The sequence below is a fragment of the Pan troglodytes genome, chromosome 2 (genome assembly GCF_028858775.2).
Source record: "Pan troglodytes isolate AG18354 chromosome 2, NHGRI_mPanTro3-v2.0_pri, whole genome shotgun sequence".
Taxonomy (NCBI): Eukaryota; Metazoa; Chordata; class Mammalia; order Primates; family Hominidae; genus Pan; species Pan troglodytes.
The window spans coordinates 5,118,023-5,141,498 of record NC_086015.1 but is presented as its reverse complement, the minus strand read 5'-3'; the positions used below and the strand labels follow the sequence as shown (position 1 = coordinate 5,141,498).

At 34.4% G+C, this 23,476-nt stretch overlaps 1 protein-coding gene across 7 annotated transcripts in view; it reads right to left on the bottom strand.

Moving 5' to 3' along the window:
• CNTN6 (contactin 6) overlaps positions 1–23,191 on the bottom strand; it is a 319,927-nt gene extending 296,736 nt beyond the window's left edge. For 3 of the 7 annotated variants that reach the window (XR_010155484.1, XM_063806584.1, XM_516244.9), the window contains exon 1: positions 22,544–23,183. The gene's annotated coding sequence lies outside the window, so the exon portion shown is untranslated. Of the gene's footprint in view, positions 1–22,543 lie in introns of all 7 variants that reach the window. The other 4 variants (XM_054680362.2, XM_009444758.5, XM_063806585.1 and 1 more) reach the window with 4 other exon arrangements.
• Between the last annotated feature and the right edge of the window lie 285 nt (positions 23,192–23,476).

Sequence of the window (23,476 nt, the reverse complement as noted above, 5' to 3'; positions counted from 1 at the left end):
CAAAAAGGATTTTTATTTTACTCTCATATTTGCTTAAGGTGTCCTCTGTATCACTAAGGTTCCAAGATATGGATCATTTTATTTAGGATTAAAAATTCTTTAGCATTCTGACGTTACTGCTACTATCATCAACTTATTTTTATTTCCAGTCTCCTTTCTGGATAATTTATTCAATTTTATCTTACAGTTCTTGTAATAAGTGTTGTTTTGTTGCCTTTTTTGTTTGTTGTGAGTCTGGCTATCATAACTGAAACGTCCTCAAATTCTTTCTTATTCTCGGTTGGTGTTCTTTTGTTTGTTTGTTTATTTATTTATTTATTTATTTTGAGACAGAGTATCACCCTGTTGCCCATGTGGGAGTGCAGTGGCACTATCTCAGCTCACTGTAACCTCTGCCTCCTGGGTTCAAGCAATTCTCCTGCCTCAGCCTCCTGAGTAGTTGGGATTACAGGCATGCACCATCATGCCCGGCTAAATTTTTTTTTGTATTTTCAGTAGACACGGGATTTCACCATATTGGCCAGGCTGGTCTCAAATTCCTGACCTTGTGATCCGCTTGCCTTGGCCTCCCAAAGTGCTGGGATTACAGGCGTGAGCCACCGTACCCGGCCCTTTTGTTTATTGTTTAAGCTTCCCTTTTATGATTGAAAAAGGCTTTAAAATCTCTATGAAGAAAATGGTGATGTTTTGGAACTGTTCTTAATCTTTCTTCATAATGCCAGTAATTAGTTAGTTGGGGTCCTACCTTCTTTCACTGAGGACTTCCTCAAATGTGATAACCCTAGCAATACATTCATTTATCTGTGCTCATCATTGTGGCTTGTCGACTTGTGGGCTTTCTTCTTAGGTTATCAAGGCTAACTCTGGTTTTTACTGGGGAATTTCTAAACATGGGTATTTAAGAGCCTATGTGCATATGTTACATTTATTTATATTTATGTGTCTTTCACCTTATACACAGAAGGATCATATAAACTCCCAGCTTTCTGCTATTTTTTTTTTTTGGTCTTAAAACTGAAATTGTGCAGCTCCTGCAGCTCAATTTATCTACAGATATTTTCCAACCTCCCGTAGGTTGAGAGAAAAAGAAGGTCTAAGTGACAGACTTTCAGATGAGCCCTCTATTTTAGGTTTAAGCATTTCTACCCCTGCCTCCTAAGATGCCCAGCTGCTGAGCCTTCTAGGGGAGTCTGCACAGTAATTCACTTGCTTCTTCCAGTTGTCTTCCTTTGAAAGCACTTTAGTGTGACTTTTTTCTTCTATGTTTCATTGAAAATGAAATTTAGTTTTTTGTTTCTTGTTCTATTCATTATTGAGAGTCATTTTATGGGATGACCAGAGCAAAAAAAAGTCTTTGCTCAATGTCTTGAGACTAAAAATACCACTTTTGCGAAGTATTCTTCCTTGACCATCATCAATAATTATCTTTTGCCTTTTCTGGTCTACCATTTTACTATGTCCACATTTATGTTCTCTTATTTATTACATTTATCATGATCTTTGACAGATCCCTGTGTTCCTATTGACCTGTGATCCCCTTGAGAAAGAAAATGTGTCATTTCTTAAATTTGTATCCACATAGGACTTAACACAAAAAAGCTGCTAAATATCTGCTGGCAGAATAGAATTAGTAGTGGAAAAAGCAAGAGGATGTCATTCTATGTCACTACTTCTATTCATCTCTTTACTTTTCTGCCACATACAGAAACTGGGTTCTCAACATCTCCAAGGCTTGATTCATAGGATGAATAAAGCAAGCTAATGACAACGTGCATTCAAGTGAGGGCTAAATAGGAAAGAGGCCCACACTGGTGAATACAAATAAAGAATTCTTCAATTAATGTTACCAGCCATCCTGCCTTTGCCACCACTCTTCTCCTTTCTTTTATCTTATTTCAACCCTCCCGTTCTGCCAAAGTCTGCGATTGTAATGGTGTATACTCATCAAGCCACACAGAACCGAAGAGTGTATTCTTTAGTCGAATGCCACCTACTTCTTAAAGACTTCCCTGATTGCCGAGCTGGAAATCATCTATTCCTCTTTTGAATTCTGTAATACTTGTGCTATCACAGTAGCTGCCTCTGTGCACGAAAATCTCTACTGAATGAATAAATAAAGGAATGGTGACCATGTGGGAGACAGGATTGTCCTTGCTCTGTGCCTATACTGTACTCATGGAGAGATATCTTAGAAAGATGATTCTCCTCTACCATTTGAGTGAGTGAGAGTATTTAACTAATGTGTCTTAGTAGCATGATACCATTATATACGAGTATTCATGAATTGTGTCTGCAACTTGATGCAGCCTATGATTAAATACAGGTCTTCAGTTAAAACTAGAATTCTATCCAGGTTTAACTAGAGGGCGTAGGACAGTAATAATCACATCCTAACTACCTGAGTCCATCCCCTTAAACATATAACGCAGCATAGATTCAATACTCTCACTGTGCCAGAATCATTAAATTTAAATACTACAGCAGTAAATGTTTAAAATTATCTTTTAATTTAATCCTTAAGACTTTTGATGACTTTATCTTTCTTCTGAAATCAGGCCCTTTCCCTAGAATTTACAATGAAGTTGTTCGCATATTGAGCAATCTATTTTATTGCATTAATTACTCCCAGTCTCACATTTTTCATATGATAATTTGTTATTTACTTATCTTCTCAACAAAAAATTAGTCCATAAACTGAATAAGTCATGATTCTGGAAAAATATACATATGCCTCTCGTTTATTTGGCAGACGAATACACAAATACAGCATCTTTTTTAGTAAGATGAAGCAAATTTGAATAACATCAATATTTGTGAATGCATTTGGCTACTAGTTAATCCAAAGTAATTAGACCTTGTGTTAATTATTCTAAAAGTCCCTGGCCTCTTTAGAAGTTACAGGCAATATATTACTTCTACCGCAGCCATGCTTTCCAGTCTCATCTCTTATCATTTGCCTGAATGTACTTTTTTCTTGTCAGACTCCTCAAGAGACGTCAGAGCCTGAGGAAAGTCACTCTGACTTTCATCTTTACAACCCAGTGCCTAATGCATTGCCTGGAACGTAACAAGTATTTAATAAGTGATAGTGTAATTAGCGGGGGCTCCATTATTACCATACTCATTATTCTATAAATAGCATGCATTTGGACCTCTTTCATTGATCTCTTCTGGAAAATTTCTTATGTTTGCTTTTCTCCCCAATACAACTTCCTCTCACTTCTTAATGCTATGGCCTTTTGAATATTTACGTGACCTGCCTGGGAGTCTGGCCCCTTGGAAATTTGGTTCACACACTGTATTTCAGTATGCACGTTGTGTCTGTGATGGTTAATTTTAGGGATCAATCTGATCGGATTAAATAATACCTAGAGAACTAGTGAAGCATTATTTTTGGGCGTGTCTGCAAGGACATTTCCAGAAGAAATTAGCATGTGAGTCTGAGTGAACTAAGGGGAAGATCTGTCCTCAAAGTGGGTGGGCACAATCCTATCAGCTGGGGGCCTGGATGGAACAAAAACAGAAAAGGTGAATTGGTCTCTGCCTCCAGAGCTGGGCTACACTAGTCTCCTGCCTCTGACATTGAAACTCCAGCTTTTGGAGTTACACCAGAAGCACTCCAGATTCTCAGGTTTTTGGCTTTGGACTGAGAGTTAAACCATGGGCTTCCCTGGTTTGGGGGCATTTGAACTTAGACTGAGCCAGGCTACCAGCATCCCAAGGGCTCCATCTTGCAAAAGGCCTGTCCTGGGACTTTTCAGTCTCCATAATCGAGAGTCTCAATTTTTCTAATAAACTTCTGTCATAATAGCTATACACATACTTTACTGATTCTGTCTCTCTGGAGGACCCTGACTAATACAGTGTCTATCTTTCTTATTATGCTGTGAGCTCTTTTACAAAGGAATCTCTAAGTACTTGAGAAGTAACAGGTGGTTAATGAGGTTTGATGAACTGATCCTTAAGTTTTACATATTTCCCTGATAAACTGAATAATGTAGTTCAGAGGTTCCCCAGCTTATTCGTATCATGATCTCCTTAGTGGATCAATCATTTTTATGGCAACCCTAGGGCAAAATAACTATATAATAGTTCCATTTTTAAGTATTTTGGTTCAAAGAAGTTATATTCAAGTGACTTACAGGATGCTTTAAAAATATAATATGTATATATTAGAGGAAAAATAGCATTCTTATTTTATTCTTAAGTACCCACTTCTACTTATAACAAGCATACTTCCATTGGGCACGGCACGACTTTTCAAAACTTGGAATAAGATTGCCCAGCCTCATTTCCTGTTCTACACTGATTTCACACAGTATTTCCTTTTTACCACAACATCCGCTGGAAACCCAGCTTTAATAAATATATGATATTGAAAGAAATAGAATAAGATACGTGTTGAAATGGAACTACCTCACACTCAGTAATTGACAGATGTTGAGCATCACTGTTTCACCGGAATATTTAATTACATCCTATGATCCTTCTCTGAGTTCACTGTTGCATCCCAGGGTGCTTGGTGCTCTGTCTGGGAATTAAGAATGTGGCGGTAAAATGCGTTAATTTTGGCAAAAGCCTGCCTGGTTTTGAATTCTGACTCTACGATCTAACAACTGTTTTTTCTGTTTAACCAATTTACTTTACATCTCTGAATCTCATTTTACTTTTCTATAAGATGGGGAATGATACCACATATCCTTTGAGGTTTTTATGAGAATTAAATATGTTAGCCTAAAGTACTAAAGAAAGTGCCTGAAACTATATCAATTGGTGGTGGTTCTTGTTGTGATTGTTACTAATTTGAACTGCATATAATGCGTAGACAATAGAAATGAGCTAAATAGCACTGGGGTTCACTATATGGCCCCAGGGGACTACCACTTTCCGCATAACATCTACAATAGTCCCTTATTCATAACAATTTCAATAATGCTACACTGGCTGAAATTCACTACTAGTTGCTGTATGTCAGACATTGTGCTAAGACTTTTAGATTCAATAATCTCACTTAATCCTCCATACAATCATATGAGGTGGGACAACTATTATTTCCCAATTTTACACATAGGAAAAATGAGGCCGGTGAAATCAAAGTGTATGTCTCTGGCCAATCATGTAGTAAGTGGTTCATCTGACCAGTATTCAAATCCAGATGTGCCTGGCTCCAAAATTCGAGTTCTTTACTACTGCCCCTTCTAATTAACCAAAGGGTAAGGTTGATTCTGTCATGGGACTAAGAGTCCCTGCTCTTCTCATGACAGAGCAATGCAGCAGAGGTCATGAAATCAGATGTAGATTTGAATCAGGACCTGGGAGGACTCTTCAACTGCACATCGTTCTAGCTTCATCTCAATCACAATCCTGACGACGTTGTCAAACCTGCTCCTCATATTTTTTTTTTTCAAAGTACTGACTTAGAGTAGAAGATAAGAAAGCTTCTCAGGGCTGCTGAATATTAAGTGAAAATCTTAGCAAACCCATTACAACATACATCACCTTCCTTCAAGCTTCATCTGTATAAGGAATTTCTTTTTCCTCAAATTTGCCAGCTTTGAAAGATACTATTTTAGAAATGTTTAAAGGTTAGAATATGTGCCTAGCCCACCATCCAAGGAACAATGCATGGTATTGATGTCTTCCAGCCATGCACACCTCCATAAAAGTTTATGGAATCCTAAATCAAGAGGCAATTTTTGTCTTTTGACAGTAATACAGAAAGTACCTACTTTCCCCATGATGGTATACCTGTTTTATGTGGTTTCTTCAATCAAAAAAAGATTAGATTCTTCCATTGTTTAGCAGAGTTGGATATGTTTTAAAGTCAATCTTTTAATAAGATTGACTGTTTACATTTCCTAAATCAAAAAGCAGTTCTCTTTTTCTGACATTAATACTTAAAAGTGATTCTTCTATCTGTTTTTATAGGACTTGGTTCACCGCCTTTTGAATGCACCTGATGCAAATATCAGATGTGAAAAACACAAAGCACTGTTCCTAAAGAAGGATATTGGTCAGATATATATTTGGCCATGTAAAATATTCAAGCAAATGGAAAAGCTGATAAATAAATGCTCCACTAACTAGACAACAATTTTAAGATAAGATCGATGGGTAGTTCAAAATTGAGTCAGCAGTAGGGACCCAGCTATAAAGACCTGTATATAGAAGAGATATGTAAAAATAATTAAAGACTTAAAAATTATAATAAAAGGATAGAGTATGGGAAGAAGCATTTAAAAATTAAATCTCTTTAGTTTCTTTGTCAAGAAGCTAATAAGGTTGTATACACACACAAAATATGAGTGTGTATATAAATAGAAGTATGTGTCTCTTCCTTGTCTGTTCAGATGGATCTCAGAAGATCATCAACAACTTGGGTAAAAATAGAAGAATAAAAAATATATCATTTTTGCAGATATAACTAAATCTTTGCAAATATGTTAAGAGAAAATAAATAATGTAAAGTAAATTTTTGTATGTTCTAAGTTAGAATATGTGTGAATGCAAACTCAAAATAACTATATCTTTTAAAAAGTCCAAAGTAATAGAGGAGCTACTGGCTCTGTTTAGAGTTAAAAATTATTGCCACACAGATACACTTGTCTATTAAACTGGGAATAGAAAAACAATGGTAGATAATATTTATATTATTTTGACATTTTAAAAGTGTTTCTTTTTTGCCTTGGTAAATTGTAAACAAGAAGATTAACAATAAAAGATTAGAAACTATATTCTAAATATTACTTTCTTTTCCTCTACAATTTTGCATGCATCTCCAAAAAGGTACATTAAGTTTTTGAGAATGAATGTGGAAACCACAGCCACTGCATTCGTATATGAAAATCTGAATGTGAATTCCTGCTCTGTAGTCTCAGGCAAGTCCCTTGAATCCTCTTAGAGCCTCAGTGCTCATCGGGGATCACAATATCAAATTTATTATAATTTCAAATGCAAACGCTGTTTCCTCCTTAAAATTTTTAGCCTCATTTATATGTCTGTTATTCTTTTTATAATCTTATTAAAACAGGAAAAACTTTCTTCTCTTTTGCCACAATTAAAATTCAATTATTTCATGTTGAACAGACTAAACACACATAAACAATCAGGACTTTTGACTTACTTTACTACAATTGCTTTAAATATTTTAAATGGTAATTCTAAAATTGAATTATTATGTTCTCTTAAAGTGTCTAAACAGTCTGACAAATCAACAGTAGGTCCTTAACAAGATAAACCTAGGCATTTAATTCTTGTATTTGCCCTTACAAAATAGTAAATCTTAACTTCTTTTAAATATTTCAAAACTTTTTCTAAAAAGTTAGTTAATTTTTATATACATTACTTTTCAACTTAAACGGGTAAGTCTAAAATCAGTTATTTATTTACAAAATTAAAAGTGCAAATACAAATCAAATCTGGCAAAGACTCCTTAGAGTCTTAAATATAACAAGCACTTTTTACACCAAACATGTAGAAACGATTCTAATTAATACAAACTTAATTCTAAATAGTTCAATGATATTACAGTTTGAGCACTCAAGAGCTCAATATCCAAAATCTGAAACGCTTCAAGATCTACAATTTTTTGAGCACCAACAGGACTCCAAACTGAAAAATTCCACACCTGACCTCATGTGACACATCACAGTCAAAATGTAGTCAAAACTTTGTTTCCTGCTCAAAATTATTAAAAATACCATATAGAAATGCATTCAGGTTATATGTATAAGGCTTATATAAAATACAAATGAATTTTGTTTTTACACTTGGGTCCCAATCCCCAAGATATCTCATTATATATATGCGAATATTCCAAAATTCAGAAAATTTCAAACTCTAAAACATTTTTGGTCTCAAGCATTTTGGATAAGGGATACACAACCTGTAATATCATGAGTCTGATATATGTCATTGTCTCTATATTTTATTCTACTACCAAAGGTTAAAAAACATTTATTCTCTAAGGAATTTTGTCACTTCAAATGGGTTAAATTTTTTTATTAGAAATAAAATTGAAAACAGGATGTAGATGCTGGGAGCTATCTATGTCTAGGGTAATTTTCTGCATAACACTGACATTAACACCCAGAGCCTTAATTATAATTATATTTATCATCACAACTGGAGATTCCAAATCGAAACCTTTCAGATGGAGGTAACTTTGGGGGAGTCCCAGTTCTACTCTTAAATAATTTCGGGTGATTTATTTTGAAACCCCAATTTAGACCTAACTTCTTTCAGTAACCTCTTTGTAAGCTCAATTAATTGCATATCAATTTGGTATTATTCTAACCTGGCTGGACCACAACCCTTACAGATATTGGTCTGTTGTTCAGGTCACAACTCTGAAATCATGCTAATTATACACATTAGCACCTACCATGAGAGCTGAAAGGCAATTGAAAGGAGAGGAACATCATCTTCAGAAATTAGCCACCACACCTGGAGCGTGGTCAAACATTAATAAACTGTTCAGCTTTTGTCACCCTGGAAAATGTAAAATTCAGAGCCATTTTACTTTGATCTTTTGGAGTCTAAAATATGATTAATGACACATTTAATGAGCAATCTAATTTTAAGGAGGAAAGGTTATTTGTTTTACCCTCTCACAATATGTGCAATAAAAAGCGGCATCTTTGACATCTACATGAATGGCAATTGCAAATGAATGCTCTTGGATTTGCCATGAATAAATATTCAGTCATGTCATAATTATCTATAGAATTGAACCAACTTAAAATGTATTCTTCAAATGAACAATCATATTTTGAAATGGGTACTCAACAATTATAATTTTAAACCATATGACATATTTTATGATCATTTTCTGGCTTTTGTGTGAAAAATACCTATTTATCAGCAAGGTCAACTGAATTTCTCTTACTAGTATCATTGTGATCATTACATTTATGTGTCAACTTGACTAGGCTATGGTTTGCCCATATTAAATAATATTTTGGACTTGTCTGTGAGGGTGTTTCCAGATAAAACTAGCATTTGAGTCAGGGGACTCAGTAAAGTAGATTACCATTTCCAATGTAGGTATCATGTAATCCATTGAGACCCTTAAAACAGAAAATGGAGAAAGGGAAAATTCATATATTTAGAGAGATAGATAGATAGATAATGTGGCACTATTCGTTCTATTTCTCTGAAGAGCCCCAACTAATATTTGAGTAACTCAACACTGTTTTATTGTTATTATTATTATTATTGACCAAAATGATATATGTCAACAAAACAAAATAATCCCACCATGCAGTAAAAATACATGTGATAATTTTGGTTATGTTTTTGGCTTCTAAATTGTTCTGGCTAACCATGAGCCCAGAGGATATGTGAAGTGAAAGGGAAAGTTCATTGGATAGACGTCTAGCCAACATTACTTATAACCTGATATAAAAGTAACAGTCAAGTCCACAGTGTACTACAAATCACTTAAGAAATTTATAAAGGTGATTATTCTAAGCTAAAAGTAAAATATGTTTGTTTCATGGCTTTAATATTTATTACTAAATATGCCAAAGTTTGAGAGAGAGAGAGATTGTGCGTGTGTGTGTGTGTATTACAGACAGGGGTCTCACTTTGTTGCCTAGGCTCGTCTTGAACACCTGGCCTCAGATCTAAATCAAACACAAATTTGTTCCTAAAACTCTCTTTGGCAAAGTCAAACACCTTATTTCATTATGTTCTGCCAAAGTCAAATAACATCAAATATTAACATAATGTGTTATGGCAACGTAAATGCAAGTTAAAACAAAAATAAGAAGTTCTTTCTTGTTCTGACTATCTGGAAAAGCAAGTTATATATCTCACATTTTGGGAGGGTTTTTGAAGAAGAAAATATCACACACCTTGTGTATACTTTACCTATGTGTAACGTATAAATTATTTTTTAATTCAGGGATGATTACAATTTCCTTTTACCCTCAAACCTATTCCTGTTCCCCTTATGCAGTCCTGAATTTTCCTAACATACCAAATTCCTGAAGAGCCCACAATGTAGATTACCTCCAAAACACAGCTCTCAAATACAATTTGTAGTGATGAAATAAATAGCTACTTACATTTCCTGACTGCTTCATCATGGAGTGGATTATCATGGTTGCCAAGGGCAGAGGCATAAATTGAAGTTTAACATTAATTATCATCTTAATATGTGCTATTTTGTTCACCATTACATTTAGATGACACTGTAATAGCATACTTGGAATGAGCACAGATGTATTTAATTTATGTTTCTCTAGTATACTTAGAATCTACATTCATTAAGCAGGCACTTAATGATCACACACCACAGGCCAGACAACGCTAGGTGCCGGAGCTAAAAAGTTGATAACATTGGACCTATATTTAGGAAACTTTAAGTTGTAGACTTGCTTACGACCAGACGTGCAATTTGGGACAAACACTGATTTATCTTTAATAAGACTAGAACAATAACTTTATATCACTTATAGCTATAAAAATACATTTAGAAACATTAACTATTCCAGTTTTTATCTGACCATTCTGAGTTTGTGAAAGCCAGGTCAGGTATTACTGGCTGCACTGTGTACATTTGAAAACCGAGGTTCAAATAATTTATAAAACATTTTTCAAGGTTTCACACTTAAAATGTAATAAGTTAAATGTCTTATAAACTTGAAGAAAAGTGAAAATTACAAGTTATCTCATCGATATCTGATGAACTTCCTGAGCATAAGAAAAAATGTAAAATATCAAAAGAATAAACAAAGGACAGAGGCTGACTTCAGCAAAATGAGCAGATACAAATGGTTCAAACACTCATGAAATATTCATTCAGGCATGCATTTTCCAAAAAATGTAATATAGAGCAATACTGAAATACTGTTATCTGTGTATTTGTTTTGTAATCCAATCGGAGAGTATTTACAATTAATAATATTTAGTATTAACAAGGATGGTCACAAAGAGCACTCACCTGCCTGAAAGTACAGAGGGAGTTGTCTCCTAAAGGACAATTTAGTAATATACACACTCACACTTTTAAAAACCCACAATTGGACATGCAAATTGTACTACTAGGAATTTGTTTTTAAGAAATAATCAGACACATATTAAAAGATTCAGGTACAAGGATATGTACCATAGCATTGTTCAATAAATTGTGTAAAAGATAAATATCTAACAATAGGTTATTGGTTTGAGTAAACAGGGAACACCCATCTGGTGAAAAATCTTTCAGCATTAGGAGAATATGTAATGATACTTGAGACTGTTTATAAGATGTTAATTAATAAAAACAAGGTATAAAGCAGAACGTAAGCATTAATTTCAATTTTGTATTTTAAACGCACACACACACACACACGTACGCACATATACAACATGACTGAAAGGATGCCACATGCAGAGTAATAGAATAACAATCATGCATATTTTGTCTTCTCCACATTTTGTAATAATAAACATATGTGATTTTATAATTGGAAAACTGTATTAAACAATATTCTGTTGGTTATTAATTTTCCTTCACTTGTTATATACGTACTAATTTACCAAGATTATTCAATAATTTAGTGTAGTTTGCAAATTTTGAACAAATTTTACCCTCTTAGTAAATCCACTGGTACTATTCACTTGACGAAAATAAATAACTTTCAGGGAAAGAGTTGGGTCTGTGATTAGGAAATTCCATAAACGTGTATAATGTGAGATCCTATTTTTGTTAATCCTCTGAAAAATCCAGAATATCTCACTCTCTATAAAAACAGAGGAATAATTATTATTCTTAGTAAATATATGTTTCTTTTTATTTAGTCTTTTTGGTGAGTCTCACTATGCAAGTTTACTTTACTAAAATAATCATCTTGGAATTAAATAATTTAATAGCTTCTAATGCTCATTTGTCAGGTAAGACCTAAAATTAACAATGCTAGCCCCCCCTTCCACCTGGTAGAGTCGTATACTTCATTGAATTCAAGAATACGTATCAGATGTGAATTTTACAGGAGCAGAACTCTTCTCTGTCTTGTTCATAGTTGCATCACTAGTGCCAGAAATAGCATCTATTACATAGTAAGTATTCAGCCAATATTTGTGGAATTATTACTAATATATATTGTCGAATAAAAATATTATTAATATTGGTAATTTAGTACGTTAAATTATTTATCAGAATTAACTAGAATTTTTGTACGAATTGAAGACCGTTTCATGTAGAAAAAAATCATAAAAGAAAATAATATCCAGGGGCTAATACTCAAAGACTAACATTATTTTTGGATATCTAAAGATATATGTGAATCTTGAAACTTCACTGGCAGAAAATGAATTTTTGTTCCATGTTTCTTTGGAAAAATGACTTTTGCCTCATAAGTAAAAGGAGCCCCCTAATGGTAAAAGCAATTGGCTCAGGCATTGTGTCTTGCATGTGTAATTTCTTAAAAACTGCTGTTTGGCTTCCTATGTTGAACTACGCATAATGAATAGATTATTTTTCTTTAAACTCCAGTCTCTCTTTTTCTATGAGAAAGTTGTTTCTGTTTATTGCATAATCACTCTGCACATCTGCATGACAAAAGGCAGAATAAGGGTGAAGTCAGTAAAAATATTGCTTTTGCCACCGAAGTGCCCTAAAGAAAGCAGATAGAAAGCTTCCTTCTCTTTTCTACAAACCGCATAGGCACAGTCTGCACAAAGGGACAACAAAAAAGGAAAGTCGGCACCTCTGAAAAAATTATATTTTATAAGCACCGGCTAATTCTAATAGAACCATTTTCAGCATATACTTTTGTGGTAAATTTATATATAGCGCTGTCAAAATTCTACCTGTCAGCAACACAGATTCACAACTGAGCATGTTTAGGAATTGACTAAGGACATTAAATGCCTAGAAAACACCTTCATGTTCCACTTTAAACAAGTGTGTTCTATCAAGTCTAGAATAACAGAAACTTTTTCATCTCAGCACAGCTTTAAGGACTGTCTTTTTTATTTTTATTTTTTTTTTGAGACGGAGTCTGGCTCTGTCACCCAGGCTGGAGTGCAGCGGCGCGATCTCGGCTCACTGCAAGCTCCACCTCCTGGGTTCCCGCCATTCTCCTGCCTCAGTCTCCCGAGTAGCTGGGACTACAGGCGCCGCCACCTCGCCCGGCTAATTTTTTGTATTTTTAGTACAGACGGGGTTTCACCGTGTTAGCCAGGATGGTCTCGATCTCCTGACCTCGTGATCCGCTCGCCTCGGCCTCCCAAAGTGCTGGGATTACAGGCGTGAGCCACCGCGCCCGGCAGGACTGTTCTTAATTTGTTCTTAACTCTGCTGATAGAAAACTAGCAGCACACCTGATTTCTGACTTTCACCTGATTTCTGACTTTCTCTTTCATTTACTGCGCTTTACTGATTGGGAGACCCTGATAGATGCCAGAGAGGAAAATCATGTTCTTTCACTAAAAGCTCTATTCCAGCAAGTATATTGCACTCCTGCTATTTAGAAAGATAGCTCAGCGGTCTCCATATAGAGCTCCTTACACAACCACCTTAGACATACAAATATGGGAAACCAAATAAACCTTGAAACAATATGCAAAAAAGGCATTGAAAATAAAATGTCTACATTCTTTTGAGAGCTCATTCATGTTGGCCTCTTACACGCATGAATGATAAATTACTAGAAACTTCACCAAATATCTTATTTGATCTCTCCTTCCCGCCTTAAAAGAAGACTTTTAAAAAAGGATTTTAAAAGGACCCATCCAATATTCTCACTTTTATTCAGCAGAAATCATCTTAAAAATATGGTCCGTTTAGCATTCAGCTTGTACTGTGTCACTAGGAATTGCTGTGCTAACAAAGTTTTTGAATAATTGCCTCTACATGTTAAGAATTTGCACACCATTAAACTTAAGGAATTAATAGAGCTGCCACTCCCAAAGAATATATAAACTAATAACATCCACTGGCTTGCTTTTCTAACTAAATTCTAGAGCTCCCTAACATATTCTCTCATTGGACTAAACCAAGCACTTTCATTTGTTACAGTAGTGTTTGTGGAGCCAATGGAAAGACATATACAATTGACATTAACCATTTCTTATTAGATTGTATACCTGAGACTTGACAATGTTTCCAGAAAAAAATTAGCAAATGTTCCATTGCCTATTACAAAATAACTCCATGAAACCATGAGAGTACCTGATAAAAATAAAATACCAGCGAGTGAGAGTTTGATGACTTTCTAAATGATGGAAAGCGGATGGGAACAAGTCCAGCCAACATGGAAGTATAGGGAAGTACACGGCACCATGCAACGTGAAGAGGGATTTCTGTTCCACTACAAACACATGTAAATGCTATGTAAGTATAAAACTCTTTAAGAAGTACACATAGCCGAGGTTAAATGTTAAAGAGGTAAGCTCTCAGAGGCACCAAATGGAGAGAAACTCAGACTGGCAAGGAGATTGTAAAGTTGGAATAACATCCCCAAAAGGGGTCCTTTGCATTACATAGCTGACCTTATAGAAACCTGGTGATCTCGTAGAAAAAAGAATCCCAAAAAGGCAATCAGAACCCAGAATGTGTACTATGCTTGGTTGTAGGGCCCAAATTCATTCTGTCTATATGGTGATATAATTTGAAGCCAAAAAATTCACATATAAAATAGTCCAGAACCAGAGATATTAGTAGAGCCACTGTAGAATCAATAGCAATGCGATGCTATGCAAAAGCATACACAACTCAAACAAGGTTGGTCTCCCATAGAAAACAACATCTGTTGAAGGTGAATTTGTCATAAAAAAATTATGAGCACCAGGAAGAATGAACCACCATGAGGGAAATCCAGCAGACATAAGTAATAAAGAAATTTGACTCTAAAAATTAAAATAGTAAAACAATCACAATCTAAAATAAACTTACTGAAATTTTTTTGAGAGCTTAAGAATGGGAGAGAAACTATTAAGAACAAGCAGAATAGCAGGATAATTTTTAAAAGAGCAATATAAATTATAGAAATTAAAACTTTTTAAAAAAATAAAAGTATAAAATACAGATTGGTAGAAATTACACTGACTGCAACACTAGAAAATGAAAGAAATGCAAAGAAATCAAAGACAGAAGCCTAGAAATAATGAATGAGCATTCCTGAAGGAGAAAATAAAGGGATTTAAAAGACGCAAGATTGAAATATATAATAGCTGAGAATTTTTCAGAATGGAAGAAAGATTTAGGAGCTTGCAGAGGCCTAAATGAGATAAATTTGAAACAACTCCACAACTACATACATTGCAGTGAACTTGAAGAAATCAATGACAAAGAGAAATTCTTAAAATCTGTCCGAGTGAAAAGACGAATATTTATTCAAAAGTGTGATAATTACATCATAAACAGTCCCCTCATAAGCAAAATTATATTCCAGAAGATCATGGAACAGAATATGCAAAAATTGTTGAGAGAAAAGTATCTTCCACATAGAGTGCTCTGATGAACTACAGTATTATTTTAGAATGTGACTAACATAAGCGATTTTCAACAAATAAATTTTAAGGGAGTTTAAAACAATTTTTGAATGACCTTAAAATGGTCTTCAGAGCACAAGAAGAGAATCTAGGAGATGCACATAAATAGCAAGAATATGGTAAATAAAGAACTCAGGAAATCACGTCATAAGTCTAAAAAAACCTTGACAAAAATATTGGGGGCAGTTTAAAAATAAATAGTGCAAATATGAGCACTGGGAGAAATATCTCAGAGTAAATTTAAACAAGTCATTGTCCTGTTTATGAAGAAGATATATACACTATCTTTAGTCTTTATTTGAAAATATAAAAGTACATTTTATGTTAAAATAGTTATTTACTAAAACACGATAAAGGGAGTATACCATTTTTAACTAATAAACGTTGAAAAAATGAATAAAGAATATTTCCTCAAACCAATAAAAGACTGTTTACTAAAAAACACTTTAGTTGAATATGAAGTAAGAAGTAAGAAATAGGTCCAACTTCATCAACATCATAGTAGGTGCGGATGAATTAAGTACATTTGTTGAAACATAGGAATTCTGACACCAGAAATAACAAACATGAAATTGTTGACATGCAGCACGGACTTGATATTCTTAATGAAAATCTCACTTAATGTGTATAAGTTTTCAATGTATGTGATAATAGAACATTGCAATAGTGAATATTTTCAATAAATTAAATATCCCTCAATAAGGGAATGAATAATAAGAATATAAAATACATAAGGTGAACTATATCCTAGAACTGTATTTATTTATTTAAATTAATTAATTAATTACTTTTTGAGACGGAGTCTCGCTCTGTCCCCAGGCTGGAGTGCGGTGGCGCGATCTCGGCTCACTGCAAGCTCTGCCTCCCGGGTTCCCGCCATTCTCCTGCCTCAGCCTCCCGAGTAGCTGGGACTACAGGCGCCGCCACCACGCCCGGCTAATTTTTTGTTGTATTTTTAGTACAGACGGGGTTTCACCGTGTTAGCCAGGATGGTCTCCATCTCCTGACCTCGTTATCCGCCCCGCCTCGTCCTCCCAAAGTGCTGGGATTACAGGCGTGAGCCACTGAGCCCGGCGAAATGTGTTTATTTATGAGTCTAAATAGTCTAATACGGAATGAGTTACACAAGTTAAATAAGTTTGCTTTCAATATACTATTTCCATAATATTTTAAAACAATATTTTATATAGGCATACATATATAGCAATTATATGTAAATATACAATTCATGGTAATGTAAAATGAGGAATGGACTAGGTAGAGTTACAACGTAGGCCCTTATTATATATTGTATTAGTATTTTCATTTTATGAATACTGAAGATGTTAAATCTCCAATAAAATTCAGCATTTGGTAATTCTGGGGGTGGGAATTGGTCATTATTCAATTTAATCCTTCCCTGAATACTTAAAATTTCCCACTTTACCAAAAAATATATATATATATGTGCATTACTGCCAAAAGAATTCAAAGACTTATGTAACACCTAAAATTGTCTTGTGAAAGTGTGAAAATAGGAAAAACTGCCCATCTTTAAAAAAATGGAGTCAGCAGACATGATGTTGAGTTTATAGATTCTGCAATAGAAGTCAAATATATTATTCAAATGTATAATGGTGGTCAGAAGGAAAACATTACAATAAAATAAAGTATAGGAAATATCTCTGTGAAATAAGACAGGAAATCATGGAAAGGTCTTTATTTTTTATTTTATTGTTTTCTCTATAATTTCCAATTTTATTGTTGTTGTTTCCAGGTGCATATATTACTTGATTAAGGCATTATCATAAAAAAAGAACAACAACAACATAAAACAACAGGAAAGAAATGTACAAGTATTTGTGATGTTTTTCTTTGAAGAAAGAAATTCTGGCTTATTTGTTCTCGTGCTTTTCTGTTCATTGCTTTTATAATCAAAACATCAAATATACCCTTTTAATTTTTTTATTTTTATTTTATTATTAGTATTATACTTTAAGTTTTAGGGTACATGTGCACAATGTGCAGGTTAGTTACATATGTATACATGTGACATGCTGGTGCACTGCACCCACTAACTCGTCATCTAGCATTAGGTATATCTCCCAATGCTATCCCTCCCCCCCTGCAAATATACCCTTTTTCTTGATCAAGCCCATTGCTTGGTGTATACAGAAATACCATTTCTATTTTTAATCTAGTTGGATCCAGAGACCAGCATCTCTGTATCTTCTCACCATTTTTCCTGAGCTCTATTTTAATATCCACTTATGATTTACATTCCAAATTTAATTCTCTACTAAATACCCAATACAATTGTTTAGATGATAATTATAATTTTAGTCTTTTCATTGTTTTATATTATTTTTACCCAATTGATCCCAAGGCTCATATATAAATGTTATAATAGCAATAATAATATAACAATAACTAAACAACTAACACATAGAGTGCTTCTTAATTGCCAGGCTTTCTTCCAAGATTTTTTACATATTTACCTGCTGAATTCTCTTGAAAATACTGTAAAGTCAATACTAATATTATCTCCACTATGAATGGGGAAACTGAAGTATAAAGAGGCTAAGAAACTTGCCTAAGACCATAGAGCTATTCTGTGCTAGATATAGGGAGGAAATCTGCAATGGGCGGCACTTCAGCTCAAGAGCTTGCCTCCTGAATCTTGCTCTCACTATCATTTTATTGACACTGAGAAATTGCTATTTGCTTTTTAGTAAGATCATTAGTTTTTTATAATACTTGATAGGACACATCATGTTCTTTTATTGCCTCTTTTAAGGATTTGAGATATAGGGAAATTCAGTTATTTATTCATTCATTTATCATTTAATTGTAAACCTAATACATATAAGTTTTATACTCAGTATACTTTCAAAAAGGATTTGAGTCTACAGATTTTGATTCATGTTACTATGATGTAAAGTTTCGGTAAATTACCTTAGGACTCATTGCAAAATAGTTAAGTAGGCCACAGACTTCATCAATATAAACTAATAGGGGACATTATCAGAAGGCATGCCCAATGGCTCCGTTTTTTCCTCTACTATGTCCTGTGTTATGCCTTTACTATAATAAATGTTTAATACTACAACACATCATGCAGATGAACTCAGTTTTAACTAGAACAGCTCTTTTCAATATGAATACTGAGAATAACAACATTCTAATAAAATTTTCATTCAAAGAATTCTTCCAAACTGAAAGATTGCTATTTAAAACTCCTTAAATAAAGAGATTTTTAAATTTCCTCTATTGTCCCACAGAAACAATAAAGAGAAATATAAAAGGTAGCAGTGGTAGTGGTGCGGATAAAAAACAAAGCAAAAACCCTCTGTCTTCAATGAAAATGTTAGTGGACAAAACCCCAAAACACAACTTGAAGCCCATTTCCACTGTAGCCAAATACTAAAAATCATGGACCTCTGGGGGACATCAGAGAAAACCGATAAGTACTTTCTTTTTCTCTTACTTTCAGGAGGATACAGATTGCCCAAAAACCTGCCAGCTGAGGAAATTGCTAGAGTGTTAAGAGAAGGAAACATGTATTTACAAGATCACAATACAGAAGGTTGTGCCTTAATAGGTTTATTGTAAGCTATACTATTCATTCAAGTGGCAAACAAGAGAACAAGTGGCTCTCAAATAAAGAAGATAACCAATTTGTCAATTAAAATTGAAAAGAAATTTGGATATGAAAGATGTGGAAAGTAGACAAATGAGATACAACATGTACAAAATTGGTGATCCTGAAGAAAAGAAAGAAGCAAGATAACCACAATTTGGCCACGCCCAGTTAAGGGACAAAAAAGAAATTGTACAACAAATCCTAAAATAAAAGAATCTTAAATTAATGGGGCAAACCTCAAAAAAAGTTAATGAAAATGGAACAAATCCAGGAATATTCTGTAAAAGCAAACACCCATACACACAAAGACACACACAACAAAAGAATCAGGTAGGCATTTATCAGAAAAAAAGCAAGTCACATTCAATGACGGAAATTGCAGACATACCTAAAAATGTTGCAAAACAACTTTCAGTACAGGAAGGGTCTCCAAAAATGTTTAAACATTTACACATTTCCAAAAGAAAAAATTAAGCTTGATCCAAGAAAGATAACGTATCTTGCATGTCTAAGGCAAAAGAAATACATGTTCAAGTATGCAAACTCACAGAAAATATAGCACCTATGACTATTTCTTTGGTGGAGAGGTACTACTTACTGAAATCTAACAACCCAAAAAATAATTGAAAATAAAGAACACAGGAATGGTGAATTGGGTAGTAAAAGCCTGTTGATAAAGAGTAATTCCTTACAAATTTGAAATAAGATTAAACTGAGACCACGGGAATTCAGCCAGAATGTATGTACTCAATAACGTAAAACTGCTGTAGTTTAAATTGAGGTGGTATGGATGGAGTTGATGACAACAAATCACATTGCAAATGCATTTAACTATCATAACAAGGGTTATAAAAGTTTGTTTACTATTTAAACGTGCATCCAAAAAAATCTTCAAACTATTTCTATTTTCAAAATTTTTGGTCTTAACTGTAAGGGTATTATTCTGGACATAATATCTCCCTTGGAGAGAAATCTATACCTGAAATTTAACAATTTCTTCAATGTTGTTTCAACTTCTCTTTTTTCAGTTTAATTAAAATCTAAAATCAAAAGTTAAACTCAATATTTCTGTTTTTTGTTTGTTGTTTGTTTGAGACGGAGTTTCACTCTGTCACCCAGGCTGGAGGGCAGTGGTGTGATCTCTGCTCACTGCAAGCTCCGCCTCCCGGGTTCAAGTGATTCTCCTGCCTCAGCTTCCTGAGTAGCTGTGACTACAGGCACACGCCAAAACGCCCAGCTAATTTTTGTATTTTTAGTAGAAATGGGGTTTCACCATGTTGGCCAGGATGGTCTCAATCTCTTGACCTCGTGATCCGCCCGCCTCGGCCTCCCAAAGTGCTGGGATTATAGGTGTGAACCACCGCGCGCGGCCAATATTTCTGTTTTTTTAAGTGTAGGATAAGATCTCATTCTTACAGAAGAGTATCTATTATTGACTATATTATCTAAATATTTATTATTTATTTTTTAAAAGGTGTATAGTAAGAAACCATTCTTACAAAAGTATTTATCTCTCATCTTATCTGAATTTAGACATCAGTATGTCTCCAATGATAGTCGCCAAATTTCATGATTGTTATTTACAGGTGATGGGGTTTCCTTTTTGAACTTTTATGTATAGTTTGAGTCATTTTTAATAGGTAGAACTTATACTTCTGCATTCCAATTAATATGTTATTAAAATAAACAGTGAATAAATAAGCAAATATTTTGTATTCCTTCTCCTCACATAAAAGAATTTAAAAGGTACAAATTTACTATTATACTACTGAGCATTTTTACTTACAAAAAAAAAAAAACCCAGAAGTATGCAATCAATTTAATATACCACACATCCTTTTCACAACATAATTGATTTTTTTTAGGGGGGGGTCTAAACTCAGAGGAAATATGTGATCCTTTCCTAAGTAAACAAGTGAATTTGTTTTCATTAAGGAAAGCTACATAAAAATTCTAAAAAAAAATTCTGGTCCTTCACTACAAATATTCAAAGGAAGTAATGCAATGAAGTCATTTATAAATGATTGACTTTTTTGCTAAGATGTGATAAGTTATGCATTTATATAACCTCATATAAAGCTTTATATAAAAGTTTCCACATTTATATATTTGAAATCTTTGGACTGCACAGCCATGATTATTGCTAAAAAAGAAAAAGAAAAAGAAAAAGAAACCCCACTGAAACATCAAAGATGAAATGCTTCTGTATTTCTGTTTTTTTACACAAATTGTGTAAGTATTTTTGTATGATTATGTTTGTTTTGTGAACACGCGTATGTTAACACATGTGTGTGAAGGAGGAGGGAAAAAGAGTCTGCTTAAACATTTCTTTCCTTATAAAATACAATGCACATAAATTGGTGAAACCTTCAACAACAATAAAAAGATGATAAACCCATCAGATAAATGAAAATTGCTCAAAACAAGCAATTCAATGTTCAGCATATGCTCCTTCTTTTACAGACATCTTCAGAAAACATTGCCACTGTAGATAAAATTATGAATACCTCATTTTCCAAATTAGTTCTGTGTGATTCTACTGTTCTCTCTATTTTTTCTCAGTATAACTTCTATTTAATCATTCTGTGAATGTTTCTCAGAGGACATAGTCAGGATGCTGATTATTTAAACATAAGTAGTTTTCATTTGGAGAAGCAAAAACTATGAATTCCAATTTTCCCCCCAAACCCCAATGTTACAGTATCCCATTAACATAATGGGTTATACGTGGCTAATCTCAGAGCTCTTAAAAGTTTTGTTCCCAAGTCATCAACTTCTGAAAGTTTTCATAAAGTATTATAAGAACCTTAATACTGACAACTTAACTGGTGTAAATGGGAAAGGAAACTCCAGAGGCTGTTATCTAGAAGCTGGGTATAAAGCAAAATGCCAGACAAAATTTGGTGAGCCCATATGACCTCCAGTCTTGCTTTGCTCCCCTTACCAAATTCTCCCCTAGGAAACTTTATAACCATTCTTTTAAATCATCCGGTGAAAACTGCAAACCCCACCCCTCATCCCTTTGATTAAAAAAAAAAAAAAGACAAAAAACATTTAGCAATCACATTTTCCCATCTGCCGTTACAGAAAGGGCGTGTAGCCATCTGAAACTCCCAGAATTAGCACTGTCATCCCGCCTTGCCCATTAGTTTCACTGCAGCAAAGACCAGTGAAACACTGAGAAATATACCTGTAGTCTTTCTTTCCCTGGTTTGATCCTAACCTCCTGGAATACAGATTCAATACATTTCTCCCACACAAGGAATAAATGCATTTTAAACATCAGCATCATAGAAACACAGCATCAATAAAGCAGTGACTTCTCCCCCAACCCCAGCTTTTACCTGTTATGCTAATACAAAGACATTGAAAGGAAGAAAAGCTGCAGCTTGCCCAGCAATATTCTCATTGCAGCAGACAGCACAATTTTGTACTTACAGATCTTACCAGGGAAACGTCTCGGGATCTTTACAGTTTTTCTGCAGAACTCTGTTTCAAGCTCTCAGCCAGGCATGCTGTGCGTCCAGGCAGAACCAAGCCGTATGGAATGTCTATGCAGCTGGGAGATAATGGGACTCTTTTTCCCAGCTGGGACTGCAAGCCTTTTATCCACTGAGTATTGCGTGGCTCTTCTCTGGTCTTAAGCATGAAATACGCTCCTCTCCTGCTGCATTCCTGTCGGAGCCCAGGCAATCAGTTCTTGAGGCACATGTGCAAAGCTCTCGTTTGGAATATTCAAAAGGAAAATTCCTTCTACATTGAAAGCCAGCTCTATCTTCATCAACCTTCACAGAATCAGAGAGAGCTGAGAGCAGCTGCCATTCCAGGGGCATGAAAGATTAAATTCACCCTCCTCTTTCTTTGACTGGAGATAGTCACTCCTGTCGGGTCATCAGAAAATCTCTCTTATTGAAAACTGGGTCAGACTAACTACTTATTAGGTTTCCAACAGGAAAGGAAGTAATTTTTTTCTTCCTCTGGTTTCACTGCATTGTCATTTGCAAGCAAAGATTAAGCTGGTCAAGGGTCTGCACTGATTTAGACAGTATTCAAATGTAAGCTTCTTGAAGCATGCCAGTAACTCCTATTAGTGAAGGTGAAGAGAAAAGGGAAATAAAATCAAATGATTGTATGCACTATCACTAAAACCTTTCTAAGTTGTATTTTTTAAATGTGTGTATGAGGCTTCTTAAAGACAGGTAAAGAAAGTGAAGTCAAACAAGTCCAAAAGAGTATTGCTGCTTTCCAAGTAACATATTTGTAATTCCAGAGGCAGAGAACAAGTGTCGATGTTTGTCTAAGAGCTCTGTAAGAAGAATTGTTTTTGTGTTTCACCCTGGGCCCTCCAACTAAACTTTTTAATATGTTTGG